The sequence below is a fragment of the Saimiri boliviensis genome, chromosome 3, assembly GCF_048565385.1.
Source record: "Saimiri boliviensis isolate mSaiBol1 chromosome 3, mSaiBol1.pri, whole genome shotgun sequence".
Taxonomy (NCBI): Eukaryota; Metazoa; Chordata; class Mammalia; order Primates; family Cebidae; genus Saimiri; species Saimiri boliviensis.
In genome coordinates, this window is record NC_133451.1 from 97,505,888 (window position 1) to 97,517,566 (window position 11,679).

Consider the following 11,679-nt stretch of genomic DNA (forward strand, 5'->3'; position numbering starts at 1 on the left):
CAGTCCACTTATCAATATCAAATTCTACTTTGTTGCACAATGTTCAGTTTGGCAATTTTCAACTATGTTGTGAAACTCAAGAAAAATAAAGTTGGGTCTAAGAAGTTGACAGAGTTCTGCTCTAAAAAATATTCTTACAAAAGAACTTGTCAAAACATTTTCATCTTTAAAAAATTTCAAATGCAGCTATTAATGTTTCACTTTTGCTCTATTCAATTCTGTCTGAAAAAGTTTGTTAAAATTATTAAGGAAATAAAGTGTAAAATGATTATAGAAAATATTTTCGATAAAAAGCATAATTATTAATGCTGGCAATTGCCACAAAGAAGGAGTATACATGCTGATAATAATTATAGGAATCTATTGGTGGTTCCCATAACTACCACTGATGTTGTGTTAAGTCCCACAACATCAAAAATGAAGAAATAGTTCCATGAGCTGTCAATAGTTGTCTGAAGGCAACATATTATTCATCAATACCAGAATCCCCCTGATGTTCTTCCACACGTTCACAATTTTTTACCACTGGTCATCCATCAGATTCTGCAACTGTTGTGGGAAAATCCAACTAACAAAAGCCAATGCTGGAAATTGACACTAACAGTAGTCTACTGATATTTCCCCTGCAAATTTCACATATTCTGATAATAAAATTTTGCACAAAAGGTGGAATTCAAAAGACCAATTGTACATTTATCTAAAATCTTATAATTACAGTAGTTTCATGGAAAAAGTTGTCCAGTAACATAAATTGCTTCTGCATCTTATGTTCTACAAAAAAGACAAGAACCAAAAACATCCAAACGGTTTGGTCTTCTATCCAGATGAACTAGAACTTTCTCCATATTGCTTCCTATTGAGAAGTGAGCTTGCGATTTCAATTTGGTCTTTTGCAGGATCAGTGCTGCACCAGGAACTCTGAGAGACTGGTTAACATTAGCGTGGTTACTAATGGTATGAGACAAAAAAGTACTAGCTCTTCCTCCTTGGTGAAGGAGTTATGATACATCTGTGGAACATCCCAGTGCCAGAGGAATTCATCTTCAGAACAATAAATGGAGGATCTGGGTTGGATGGATGAAAGTAATTTTAGCTTTCATTTTAGCTTCGTAAGCCTTCAGTGGAAATACGGGCATAGTACCTTGTCTAACATTCCAAATAATCAACATTCCGTCCTGGCCACCAGTAGATACAACATGCTGTTTGATGAGATTTCTAGCAACACAGTAGAGGGGGATTCAGTCACCGGCTAGTGACAATATCTGAAAAGGTTCATTTCCTTGTTGTGTGAGATCCCATATTTTTAACTGTCCAATCGAATTCACAGTAAGAATCTCAGGAGTTTGAAGAAAGATTACACTATGGAGAATACTACCATCTGCATTGTTTACAGTTCTTACAGCTTCCTTGTGATAAGCTTTGAAGAGATTTATTCAACCATCGTCTCCAATACTAATGATTTCTGGGTTGTTGCACACAATACCTGTACGTGGTGCACTGCTACATGAATGACTTTCCAGGTCTGTGTGGTAATAAGCTGTAGTTCATAACTGCTTAACTGAAAGAGTCTGGTTATTCAGATGGTGAAGGGAAACTGATACACATTCTGTTGATGAAGCAGCTACAATTCTTTACTGGTTAAAAATCTGTCAGTCCATTACATCACCATAGTGTCTAATGTCACACAATAATTGATAGTCTCCTTCAAACCCTCTATCAGAGTCCAAATTTCCAAAATCTCCAATAGATCGTGATGAAACATAATTTTCCCCATTGTCCTAAGAGCCCATAGTAAACATCTCTGCAATCTTCAAGCTCCCCAGAGGCACTGGTCACCAGCAGGTTTTGCAGATTTTCTGAAACACAAGTGGCATAAATTTTCTCCAACTGAAAGCAACTGCAGCAGGTACAGCAAGAAGCAAGCACTGCTTCCAACTTCTCTTCTGCAGCTTCCTCACCAATCTCAGTCTTTGTAGAATTGAAGTGAGTTAGGACTTTGCTCTGGATTTGGCTTTGGCCTCAGGGAATGTTGTGGCTGGTTTGATCTTCTATCCAGACAAACTAGAACTTTCTCCATATCAGCATTAAGGCTGTATTTTTTTTTTTTTTTAATCTTCCATGTGTTCACTTAAGCAGCACTCTTAATTTCCCTCAAGAACTTTACCTTTTCTCTTTTTTTATTGCATTTTAGGTTTTGAGGTACATGTGAAGAACATGCAAGATTGTTGCATAGGTACACACATGGCAGTGTGATTTGCTGCCTTCCTTCCCCATCACTTATATCTGTCATTTCTCCCCTTGCTATCTCTCCCCACATCCCCACACCTGTCCCTCCCCCATTTCCCCCCAATGGACCCCAGTGTGCAGTGCTCCCCTCCCTGTGTCCATGTGTTCTCATTGTTCAACACCCGCCTATGAGTGAGAACATTCGGTGTTTGATTTTCTGCTCTTGTGTCAGTTTGCTGAGAATGATGGTTTCCAGGTTCATCCATGTCCCTACAAAGGACATGAACTCATCATTTTTGATGGCTGCGTAATATTCCATGGTGTTTCATTCACAACTTGGCCAACTCTTTGGCACAGAGGCCTAGCTTTCAGCCTATCATGGCTTTTGACCTTCCTCCCTCACTAAATTTAATTATTTCTAGCTTTTAATTTAAAAGAGAGATGTGCAACTCTTCCTTTCACTGGAACACTTAGAGGCCATTGCAGGGCGATTTCAATGTTGTTGGGAAGCCTGAGGAGAGTGAGAGAGATGGGAGAATAGGTGGTTAGTGGAGCAATCAGAACATACACAACGTTTATTAAGTTTGCCATCTTTTATGGGTATGGTTCATATAGCCCCCCAAAAATTACAATAGTATCATCAAAGGTCACTTATCACAGATTACTGTAACAGATATAATAAATATTGTGAGAATTACCAAAATGTGACAGAGAGACACAAAGGGAGCATACTGCTGTTAGAAAAATGGCACTGTTAGAATTGCTTGTTGCAAGACCAAACAACTTTAGCTTGTGAAAAATGAAAATGAAAGCTCTGTATGCCTCTGTGTGTGTGTGTGTGTGTGTGTGTGTGTGTGTGTGTCCTACTGTTCTTCTTTCTCTGGAAGATACTAACATAACAACCTAAATAATAGGAGTGAATATTTGTAAGTTATTAAGTGACTTTTATGTAGAATATATTTTTAAAGGCTTACAACTCAGTGATAAAAAGACATCCTAATTTTCTGAATGAGCAAAGGGTTAAATATACATTTCTCCATAGAACATATATTAATGGCCAATAAGGACATGAAAAGTACATTATTATTAGTCATTAGGAAAATACAAAACAAAACCACAATAATATAGCACTTCACATTAACTAGGATGACTAAATTCAAGAAGACACCAATAACAAATGTTGGCAAGAATGTTGATAAATGGTTAAGACTCATATATGTTGATGTAAATGTACAATGATGGCAAACAGTTTGGCAGTTAACTGTTTACTGTTAAATATAGAGTTATTATATGACCCAGCCATTCCATTCCTTGGTATGTACCCATAAGAAGTGAAAACATGTCCACATAAAAATTTGTACATAAATGTTTACAGCAGCATTATTTGTATTAGCCAAAAAGTGGAAACAACCAAAATGTCCATCAACTAATGAATCAGTAAATAATATTTGGTATATCCATACAATAGAACATTATTTGAAAATTAAAAGGTGGAAGCAGTTACTGTCTGCTGCTAATATTTCTACTACAGACACACAAAAAAAGTCTCTTCACACTTTCTGTCTAAAGGTAGCAGCCTGAGACTGACTAGAAGAATACAGGGGGAATCACAGAGAGAGAATTTTCACCACTCAGGAATAAGCTTGTAAACACTGAAGAGCCTGTTTTACTACAAAGAAAAACCTAAAACTTGGTTTACATGAGAAGTGTTGGGAAATAGCTCCTCCTATCCTAACCTGGTTGGTTACATTAGTAAAAGCTTAGGCTAAAGCTAATTAAAAGCAAGCCAATGATAAAAAGAAAAGAAAGAACATAAAAAGGAATGAAATTCCAATACATATTGCAACTTGAATAAAACTTGAAAGCATTATGTGAAGTAAAAGAAGCCAGTAAAAAACAAACAAACAAAAACCAAATATTGCATGATTCCATTTATATGAGATGTCCGTAATAGTCACGTCTATAGAGACAGAGAGTTGATTAGTGGTTACCAAGAACTGGGTTGGTCCATGAAGAGATAAGTGTGAGGAATGGTGAATGACTGGTAACAGGTATCAAGTTTCTTTTTGGGTGATGAAAATGTTCTAAAATTATTTTATAGTGACCTCATTCCATCTTACTTGCCATCTATCTTCATAAATAGCCCTGCTTATGTTTTTGCCACTTTTCTCCCACCCTAACTTCTACTTTGATCTTTCTATTCCTCTTGTCTCTAGTTTTGCATCATAATCCAAGCCCCTAGCACAAAAACAAATTCTCTGTTCCCAACCTCTTTGAATCAGAAGCATTAGCAATTACATGAACCATCATTTGCCTTGAGTCCACCAAACCAGCCCCAATTCCTGTGGCCAAATCTGTGGATACAGCTATTTGGAACTTTTACATTCACAGCTCTATGGTTAGGTTCTGTAAATTGCAGAAACTCTAATCAACTCATGATGTAGCTAAAAATATACCATCCAAGAACTGAGTTACATGTCCCTGTTATCTTTAAGTCTTGACTTACTGGAAACTCTGAAGGTGGGAAACCAGAGGAACAGCAGCTTTTGCAATAGTCCAGGAAGATGGTGCTCATGACAACAGCCATCCATTCATAGTTGTCCAGAAGGCATGTTGCCAGTGTGAGCTAAAATTTCTTTCCTAAATACCCAAAATGGCACATCTATCCTTCATTTACCCTGGTAGATGAGCTTACGTAACCAGAGAAATGGCTCTAGTTTCCTATTTCAGAACTTTTGCAAAAGCTTCTTAGAAAATATGAGGAACAAGGACTTATTTTCTGTCTTAGGCTGCTATTCTATGGGATGACAGACATAATCTGTGTTTCTGAATCCTGGTTCCCACTTTTGATGCCAAACAAAGTAACAGTGCTTGACACTGAATGTGGACTTTTGATGCTGTCTGACTCCTCCCAAGAGGCTGACTCTACCTCTTGCTCTTTATTTGCTGATTATTTTAACAATGACTACAAAATCTGTTCCAACTAGCTAATGAATAAGAGAGAGGAAGGAAAAAGGACATAAATTCGCAAAAAATAAAAAAGAGGAAGTTGATTGAAATCACCAATGCCAGGGAATAAATCCTATGCCATGTCACCATCAGTGTGCCAGCAGAGTACAGTGTGGAAATCAGTGCTGGCTCCTGTATGGTTGTGCGGTAGTAACAAGTCCAGTAGTATCTGGAGAGGCCTGAATGATTAAGAGAGCTTTTGGAACTTTCTCTGGGAATTTAAAAAATAAAAGCAGTATTAATCTTTATTAAAGTATAAGTAGTTGAAATATCTGCATATGGAAAAAACATAAATATATTTGTTTTTTAAAAAGTCTCACTTGATCCAAAAAAATGTAGTAAGTCAAATGCTAGGATTGAGATATAATTCCTTAGAAATCAGCTAAGAGTGCAGAGAACAAGCTTTGTACTTTTAACTGGACCTGAAATGGACACAGCATCTGCAGTCCACCAAAGTGTACGTACTTTATAGAGAACAATATATTACATATATTTCATAAATGCATAGAAAGTTTTAGAAACAATTAGATTAAAAACAGACTGTGTTCCAAAATGCCTTGGTAAATCAGTCAATTGGAATTAGAAAACTTTTCCCACTAAATCCATAGTTCAGGTTTCCAGGTGAATCCTAGAAATTCTACTTAAACCATATGCAGCCGAAAATCTGGACTTCCCTAATGTTGAGTTTAAGTCCCAAGTTCTTTGGGTTCTAAGCCACTGCGACCTCTGAGGGTGGGGACCAGAAAAAAGTAGCTTTCACAGAAGCCCAAGAATATGTTTCCTATGGAAGCATAGATAGAGACTCGAGAGAGAGAGAGATAAATGGATGTATAGCAAAGTATACATGCTATCCATATCCCAACATGACATATTGAACCTAGTTTTCCTATTTTATTTTTTAAAAATTAACATAAAGCAATTTTAAATAAAATAATTGCACATTCAGAGTTTCCTTTTTCCATTTCAATCCTTGCTTTCCTTTATAAAACTAAAATGCAGATCTTGTTGCCTAGGCTGGAGTGCAATGGCACGATCTTGGCTCACCACAAACTCTGCCTCCCAGTTTCAAGCAATTCTCCTGCCTCAGTCTCCCGAGTAGCTGGGACTACAAGTGCGTGCCCCCATGCCCAGCTAACTTTTGTATTTTTAATAAGAGACGGGGTTTCACCATGTTGACTGGGATGATCTCGATCTCCTGACCTCGTTATCTGCCCACCTCGGCCTCCTAAAGTGCTGGGATTACAGGCGTGAGCCACCGCACTGGCCAAAATGCAGATCTTATATCCAGTACCACTTTTCTCTGTGGCCCAAGGATCCCACTAATAATTTGACACATATCATCCTTTAAACATAAAAAATGGCTGGGTGTGATGGCTCATGCTTGTAATTCTAACATTTTGGGAGGCCAAGGCAAGAGGATTGCTTGAGCCCAGGAGTTCAAGGCCCACCTGGGCAACAAAAATGTTTCCTGTCTCTACCAAAAATTTTAAGAAATTACCCAGGCATGGTGGCACACACCCATGATCTCAGCTACTTGAGAGACTGAGGGAGTTGAGACTACAGTGAGCCAGGTTTGCAACACTGCACTCCAACCTGGGCAACAGTGTGACCCTGTCTCAAATAGTAATACTACTAATTAGGCTTAGCCTACATTTTCCTTACAAAGGTTTTTACTGCTCTTTTATCACCTTTCCCTTGAAAGTTCCTGCAACTTGAAACCACTTATTTGAGTGTAGCAAACTGCTTAATGCTTGTGTTAAAGTATATCACAGACCTCTGCCTCAGAAAACAAAGTCACATTTTATGTTCTTCATCAATAAATTCTCTCAGCAAACATGTAGCATTGCCTTACATGTTTAGATGTATACGTTAAATTCCCTACGTAATTTGTGTTATAATGGACATAGGATATAAGATTCTGGAATTTTATGCAACATCTAGAAGACCCAAAAGGAATGTTTAGGATTCCTCTTTCTTATTATTCTCATCTTTCTTTCTCTGTCCAAGTCTTTTCCCCAGAACACTTGCTCAGCCCTGCACTCTTCCTGAGTTGCACTCTTACACTTCATTTTGCAAGCGGGACATGTTATTGAGATAAGGCTTTGGCTGACTTATGTTCCGGCCAAACTGTAATTACCTGCTGTGTAGGCTGCTTCCCAAAACAGTAGGGGAAATTTTGTTGGAGATGCCAGTCGTTTTTTTTGTAAGTAGCCACCCCAAGATGTTAGAGACCATTTTGTTCTCCAGATTGTCAGGAAACAAATTATGTGTTAGTGTCAAATTTAATTCAAAGTGCACCTTAAGTCCTCAGTACCTTGCCAGCCTCAGGAGACCCTGTATGCCTCTTTCCATCTTGAGGTAATCATCTTTTAGCTTACACAAAGCTGAGAAAGAGACAAATAGGTGACAACTTTGTGAAAGCCAGCCCAATTCTTCCAGTTTTTTTAAGTCACGTCCTACTCACCATAAATCCAATAGAGAGTCACTCACGGATGGTGTTATACATTATTCACCAAGTATATTATATGACAATTCTTCTTTCTAGATGTTTCTGAAACAGTCAGAACTTAGATCATCGCTGAAAACTTATTCCCTTGTTAGGACAACCCTGGTTGATAATTCAGTTCATACGTCATATGCCTGGCCAAAATTTCTATTTTCTATTACCTACTTAGTTATGGACTATAGTAAAGTTATATCTAGTCTGAATGACATTTTGAAAAAATTCCTTTGTAGCAATAGCCATATAGACATTGTTAGTACACTAATGAAAATGGTGACCAAATTCATCACAAATGAGGCATGGAGAGTTTAATTTAGTGCTATTTTCTGTTTTTCTTTTTTTTTTTTTTTCTTGAGATGGGGTCTCATTATGTTGCCCAGGCTGGTCTCGAAGTCCTGGGCTCAAGCAATCCTCCTGCCTCAGCCTCCCAAAGTGCTGGGATTATGGGCATGAGCAACCATGTTTAGCCTTTCCATTTCTAAAAGAAGAGTATTAGTTGGTTGAAAATATCTGGCCTCTAACAGATACTAGTAACTTAGTTCTGTATAGAGAAAATGATTTTGTAATCATAGATGCTATAAACCATGTACAAATGTGAATTGGCAAGAAGAAACAATGTGATCAACCAATGTAACTGTCAATAAAATTTCTGGGGATGTCTCACCAGAAATGGCTTCTTCCCTATTAGAATGGAGGATATAGCATTCTTGTGATTTGGGGAAATTCTGAATATGAGGCAAAGTTAGTTTGGGATATCTATTTGCATTTGACTGGGTAACAATAAAGAAAACATTCAAACCCATTTGTGCCTCAGTTTCCATTTCTGTGAAAGAAAAAGAGTGACCGTTGTGTTTGAAGCTTTTAAAATCAAGAGAAGCTTTTAATATCACAACTTTTAGGTACACAGCCCTGGAAAAATACTGCTTGAGTTTGCAGCCCATTCTGATTCTTCCTGTTATTAAATGACCTTAGAAAAGTCACCCAAACTCTTTGTGCCTCCAATTTTGCATATGTAAAAGGGAATAATAATATATCAACATTTAGGGATATTGTTAAGATTAAATTAATGAATGCATATAAAATGCTTAGAACAATGTCAGATACAAAGCAATAAATCGAAGCATGTTAGCTCCGCAGCAAGTCATCAAAGCAAGACTATCATTTTAAACCAGATGCTGTAGCTAATGAGGTGTTCTTAATTCTTTGTTGTCACATATTTCCAAGTGCTTTTCAATGAATTCTTTTATGTCTCTGAATATTATTTCCAGGAAAATATTAAATTGAAACACAGTGACAGCAAAGAATATGTGATGAACTGAAAATCAGGATATGAGATCCCTTGAATTTTCTCTACCACCAATTTTGACCTTAAGTAATTTGGGCTCCCAGTTTCCTCATCTGAATACTAAGGGAAATAAATTAATTTTCTCCAAAGCCCCTTCAGCTTTAAAATTCTTTCAAATAAGACTGCATTTGGTATTATTATCCTGAAATAATTGGAATGACATTTTACAATAGCCATTTTCAATATGCATATTTGGTTAGGTATGTTAAGCTCTTTTTTCTTCTTTTAAACCTCAAATCCAAGGTTTAGGTCAACTAAAACAGACAAAAATCTCATGAATGTTGAACCAGGAATGTGACAAAATGCATTTTTCCACCATAGGGTCAAAGTCAGCATAATATACTTTATCTAAATGAACATATTTTAGTAAAAGTAAAGTTCTGATTTAGGGCAACTTGGAAAATGAGAATTTCAGCTAAAATCTGCCTGAAGAAAAGGAAGCTGAGGAAATGAGAGCGAGAACAAGTATAATTCTTAAAGGAGAATTTAAGTTACACTTTAGAAAATACTTGTAAAAACAGAGTTGTCTTTGCAGGGAGCACATCATCTTGGGGGGAAGTACGAGAGAGTTAGAAAAAGACAAATAACACCAAGTGAATTACAATTTTTAAAAATAGTATTATCTCAAGGAAACAGACGAGAGCCTACACGGAATGAGAAAAGTTGAGTAAGAAAATAAAATTAAAAAATAAATATAAAACAAAAAGTTGTCCCAAATACTGATGAAAGAAAAAAATAAGGAAATAGCAGAGAGAGATGGGAGAGAGAACAGAGACATGGGAGGAAAAAGACAAAAGAATGTGGAGAAATAGTGTCAAAAATATGTTGCTATGACAGTCAGAAAGATGGCTTCCATAATCCAAAAAATAAGGTTGGTGTGGAGGTGGATCGGCATAAAGAAGAGCCTAGAATGTTCAAAAATATAATGAAATACAAAAAAAAGCTAGGAAACTGTTCTGATTAGAGACTAAAGATAATACATAATCCTTGATATACTGTTAACAAAAAAAGACATTAGGACAATTGAGAAAATTTGGGTATGGATGGATTGTATATTCAACAATAGTATTATGCTAATGATAAATAGCCTGAGTGACAATAGTATTGTGGTTATATGTATACATACATACACAATATATAGTATGTAAGTCATATATATATATATATATATACATATGGCTTATTATCAGGAGATATATGCTATGATATTTAGGGGTAAGATGTCTGCAACTTACTCTCATCTTTTTTAGGGGGGAAAATGTAGTGTAAGGAAAAGGAGGCAAAGTAAATATGGCAAAATATTGACAATTTCTGAACGTACATGGAGAATCTATAATGTTCATTGTCTATTCTTTTAATCTGCCCATAGGTTTGAAGTTTTCAAAATAAAAAGTTTCTCAAAATTAAAAATAACATATAACCTTTCAATAAATAAATTGTGAAACTTTTGAAAAAAAAAACAAAAAAAAATGTAGCATAAGCTTTCAGCCTTGTTCAACCTTTGTGTGTCATCCTTCTCCACTAGAACTTCATCAAAGAGAAAGTATGTAAAACCAAATTATTACTAATTATTGATTGGTTCTGCAAATAAGAACCCTGGGTTCTTTGGAGGTTACTGCTCTTCTTATCATTAGAACCACAACTGTTCTGTACTGCCAGTCTGGACAGAAGCAGTTACTTTGTGGTATCTATTGGGTAACATTGAGAGGAAGAAAATAGGAACCTCTAAATGCAAATTGAGCCTGTGGTTAAAAAATTTTGTTTTAATTAAATTTTTTAAAAAATAAGCTAACACAGGAGAACTTTTTTGTTTCAACTAAGATAGTAGTGTAATATCTTGAGTAGACAAGCAAGGAGAGGTAATTTGACAGATACAGCAATGTGTCTAATGTGTCTTAGGCATATATGGTGGAGAATAGACTGGTTTTGGTAGTCTGTCTCTAAAAAGAGAAGTCTAGGTAACTGAATGTGTTTTAATTATTCAAAAGATTTATTTCTCTAATAATCTAAAAAATGAAAACCTTTAAAAGGAACCCTTCTTAAAAGAAGAGGATTTTTCTTAATGAGGAAGCATTCTATCATTACATTAAGTTTAAAATTATAATGAAAAACTCTGGCAAATATGAAAAGGAATAATGCTCCCATATGTTGGCGATTTCAGCAGAAATTGGTACAATATTCCTGGTAAATAATTTGGCAAGAGGTTTCAAGGGTCACAAAAATATTCTTATCTTTTCATCACTTGTCACATTTTATCTTAAAAAGAGAGAGAGAACAAAGGAGAAGAGTAAGAGAGAAAGGGGAAGGGGGGTCGGAGGGATGAAGAAAGGGGGATGGAGGGAGAGGAGGGCAGGCAAGCTGTGTATAGATGGTCATGTCAGAATGTTTACAGTTTAAAAAGAGAGGAAGAAAGAAAGATGTTCGGCAATGATGAAATGTTTGCATAATGCATATCCACATTAAGCACATACAATATCTTTCAAGCCTTAAGACTCAGCAAGAAGAAAAATACTAACATAGTGCTGAGTGGAGTATATAGAATTAAAAATTGAATTCATTTGATGATTCATCTATGTAAACTTATGTAAGCATAAGG

General features: G+C 36.2%; 1 pseudogene; it reads right to left on the reverse strand.

Annotated features, from left to right (window-relative positions):
* Nucleotides 1-722: 722 nt before the first annotated feature.
* Nucleotides 723-1,943, reverse strand: LOC101032950 (nucleoporin Nup43 pseudogene; annotated as a pseudogene).
* Nucleotides 1,944-11,679: the final 9,736 nt, after the last annotated feature.